This window comes from Brachycentrus maculatus, unplaced genomic scaffold, assembly GCF_059751285.1.
Source record: "Brachycentrus maculatus isolate JH-2025_06_01 unplaced genomic scaffold, ASM5975128v1 h1tg000533l, whole genome shotgun sequence".
Lineage (NCBI taxonomy): Eukaryota > Metazoa > Arthropoda > Insecta > Trichoptera > Brachycentridae > Brachycentrus > Brachycentrus maculatus.
The window spans coordinates 102728-107500 of NW_028281279.1; positions in this window are offsets into that span (position 1 = coordinate 102728).

Genomic DNA, 4773 nt, shown 5'->3' on the forward strand with positions numbered 1-4773 from the left:
GTCACATTTCTCCACCCTTTGGAAGAGCACATCTACGGGGCCCTGAAATGCTTCATGGGTAAATTCTATGTACATTTTTGGGTGCTTTTTTATTTATTTATTTATATTTATTTGGGTTAACAACAACAACATATCGCTCACTCCTTTCAAGAACGTCATAAATCAAAAATCGTCAATTTTCAGTTGTGCATGTTTTCGAAATGCCCAAAAAATGTACTATATCCCAGCAAAAAAGGCATATTTTTAACTTGATATGTACCCGATAGGGGGCAGAAAGTTTTTTTTTGCATTTTGAAGAAAAGTTATCGTTTAATTATTTTTTTTAAATATACTAAATATTTTTCAAATGGAGAAAAAACCATCAGGTTTTACCCAAAAAGAAAAGTTGCGTAGTAAAAAGTTCAATAAGTGGCTTGATATTTATTTTTAATACATTGTATTACATTTTTAAACATTAAAAACATTCTCCTGAAAAATCTTTTTTTTTTATTTATGACGTTCTTGAAAGGAGTGAGCGATATGTAAAACAAAACAATCAAAAGATTTACATTAAACAAGCCAATTACAGTTAACCACAGAAACAAAACGATTAGTACATATATTTAGTGTAGATCTAGCAAATAAATTAATGTATGTGTGTGTGTGTGTGTGTGTGTGTGTGTGTGTGTGTGTGTGTGTGTGTGTTTGTGCTATGTCAACAAGAACAAAAAAAATCCGATTACATTTTTGGGTGCTTTGCCAACAACATAAAATTCTTTGTACATTTTTGGGTGTTTTGCCAACAACATAAATTCTATCTACACTTTTGGGTGCTTTGCCGCAACAACATAAAATCTTTTCCACATTATGTTTTCGGGGTGTGGATAAGGGTTTGAAGAAAGAAGAAAAGTAAACTTACCAAGTAGTCAGCATTGCTTTTCTTTAAAATAAATAGAATATATACTGAACAAATCACAAGTATTATGATCATACGTTCATGCATATTGTTCAATACAGTTTATACTAGACTATAAATAATTCTTGTTATAAAATCACAATAGTGATCGCTTATCATATACAATTATGTATTTTTCATAATAATTAAATTTTCATTAGCCGTTTGTTTTGTTACAATGAAAGGGATATATATATATACATACAATGATTTGCGTGCTAAATTTATAACTCATTTCAAATATTAATAATTAATATAATTTATATTTGAAGCACTAACTTTGTGATTTTCCATTTTCATAATTAAAATCAATATAAATATTTTATTATAACATAATAGTAATGTCTACCGGTTAGCTTCGAAACCGGTAGACATTATAATTAGGTATGTTGTAATAAAATATTTATGGTGATTATAAAACAAAGCTACATTTTAATTAAAACTAAACTAACTAACTTACCATCACGCCGCTTCCCCGCAGGGGTAGGCAGAGAGAATAGAGCGCCACACCACTCTGTCCTTGCAAACATTCTTCGCCTCTTCCACGTTCATGCATCTCCTCATACATACCCACCGATTGTTACGACTCCTAACCTGACCACTTTCAAGTATTTGGCATACCTGATCGTGCCATGTTTTTCTCGGTCTTCCTCCGCTTCTTTTCCCACTAACATTCGCCTCATGAATTTGTTTTACCGTTCTTTCCTCACTCATTCGTTCTACATGTCCAAACCATCTCAACACACCTTTCTTAATTTTATCGATAACGCTTATCTCAGCTTTCCATTCCTTCCTTATTCCATTCCTTCCTTATTCCTTCCTATTCGCACATCTATCATACATCGTTTTGTCGCACATTCTTCTGAGAGATCGCATTTCGACTGCATTCAGTCTACTTTCATCCTTCTTAATTATTCCATTTTATTCCATTTTAATTATTAAATATAATATTATTTTGTCTTCTTCTTCTTCTTGGTGTAGGCCATGTGGCCTGTTTTTAAGAGGGATGAGCCTCCTGCGATGTTAATTCCCAGCTACAATATCTTTGGTTATTCACATTCACCATTACATATGATTGACAACTACACTATTCAAATTTTCGGAACTTCTACATATAAGTATACATATTTTTTTTATTTTTTTATTTTTTTATTCATTTAATATATTTACATTTTTATTTATAACATAATACATTTGAATCATTTATACATATGGAGAACTTTTATATTTCGATTCGCTGTGCCTCTCCATAAAAGAGACTGTGCTCTTGTGCTTGGAGAGGGACTCGTGGTTTAATGATCTTTTATTATATAACATTAAACCACGAGTGTAAGTCCCTCTCCAAGCACAAGAGCACAGTCTCTTTTATGGAGAGGCACAGCGAATCGAAATATAAAAGTTTTCCATATGTATAAATGATTCAAATGTATTATGTTATAAATAAAAATGTAAATATATTAAATGAATAAAAAAAAATTGAAAAAAATCATTGATCTCATGACGCTCCACATGTGAGGTCACTAGAGCCATCTATGGTTGGATTGTACATACGAGATATGTAGGATATTCCGAATTACTGTCATGCATCGATAATGCATGGTGGATTTTTTTCTTTTTTGCAATGTGCTATTTCGAAATATATTTTTTTTAATTAAAAAAAAACCCTGAATAATTAGATGTCAGTGTACATACTCGTATTGTATATATTTCGAACCTTTGCGGTGGAACGGTGTATGGTATATCGCTCACTCCTTTCAACAACGTCATATATAAAAAATCGTCAATTTTCAGTTTTGCATGTTTTCGGAATGGCCGGAAAATGTACTATATCTCAGCAAAAGCGGCATATTTTTAGCTTAATACTTACCCGCTACAGGGCAAAAAGTGTTGTTTTTGCATTTTGAGGAAAATGTATTTCTTAATAATTTTTTTAAATATACAAAATATGTTTCAAACGGAAAAAATCTTTTTTTTAAATTACCTAACGTCCAAGTGACTTTGAAATCTAGCTACGGCTTTTGCAACACCGTTTATCATGATAAAGTAGCCTTTTTTTAAATTACCTAACGTCCAAGTGACTCTGAAATCTAGCTACGGCTTATGCAACACCGTTTATCATGTCCCTACTCTACAACTTTGTAAGTTTCATAGCCTATGCCTACTTGTGAGTGGATTTACTTTTTATGTTTAAAGTTACTATAATTTCATGTAATTCATGAGTGAAAATTCTAGGCAAAAACACTCGCTATCTCGCTAGAGGCATGAGTTTATACATTTGATTGATTCTAAGTTAGCAGTGAAGTTACTTAGGTGTGTGATTTTAGTTCTTGATTTTACTCAGGTAGTGAATTTACTTGTTTATTCTAATATCTATGTACATACTTACATATCATACTTACATTGTTTTTTGACATCTCACCAAAGATGAAGAAGAATATGGAAGTCTGGGCATTTACGGGGCTGACGACCGTCATAGGCTGGTTTAAGTGATCACTTTACACACGTGTAACATTCACCAATTCTACCCATTATTGACAACCACACTACTCAAATTCTTGGAAGTTCTATATATATGAACCAATTTAGTAATTGGAGATAATCCAGATTTTGTGAACAAGTATTTGGACACACTCAAAATATTGTAAATACTTACTTTAATTAATTAGGAAGGCAACACGCTTAGCTTTATATTACACTTATCTAACTTATGATTGAGTAGCGTCTGTGTGCGGGCGGCTGGAATGGGCGGGCTCGTCGGGGGGGGCGGCAGGTCCAAGTGTGCTCGTGATGTGATAATGCAGTGGTGAAAAAAACCTTCAGGTTGTACCTAAAAAGATCTGTTGCACAGTAAAATTGATATTTATTTTTAATACATTTTATTATAATCTTAAACTTTAAAAACGATCTCCTGAAAAATCAAGTTTTTTGATATCTGACGTTGTTGAAAGGAGTGATCGATATGCCAATTTAAAGCTTAACCGTTTAACAACGGTGAAACATTCCGAGTATGATTTTATGTAATTTTATTGTAAAAATGGATTTTGAATCTAAATTAAAAAATGTCGAAACTCGGTCACTGGTCAGATAAAATATATTATCCATACGCTAAAAAAACTGTATACTTGTTATTTTACCATATACTTGTTAGAGTGTCAGAAATGTAGACTCTGAGAAGCATAACAGGCAAGAGTCTTCGAGTAAAAACAGGCCGCAAGGCCTATAATAAGAAGAAGAAGAAGACTTGTTATTTTATTATAAACAAAATTCATATAATTTTTCGACATCTCATCAAAGATGATGGTGACGACCGTCGTAGGCTGGTTTAACTGATCACTTTACTGGGCCTTTACATAAGCTGGTTTCAGTGATGTGAAGTTCTAGTGATTCAAGAACAAGGTTTCCAAATTGGTTCATATATTATATATATATATATATATATATATATATATATATATATATATATATATATATATATATATATATATATATATATTTATATATATATATATATATATATATATATATATATATATATATATATATATATATATATATATATATATATAATATATATATATATATATATATATATATATATATATTTATATAAATATATATATATATATATATATATATATATATATATATATATATATATATATATATATATATATATATATATATATATATATATATATATATATATATATATGGTGTGGTTGTCAATGATGGGTATAATTGGTGAACGTTGCACGTGTGTAAAGTGATCACTTAAACCAGCCTTTGACGGTCGTCAGCCCTGTAAATGCCCAGACTTCCATATTCTTCTTCATCTTTGA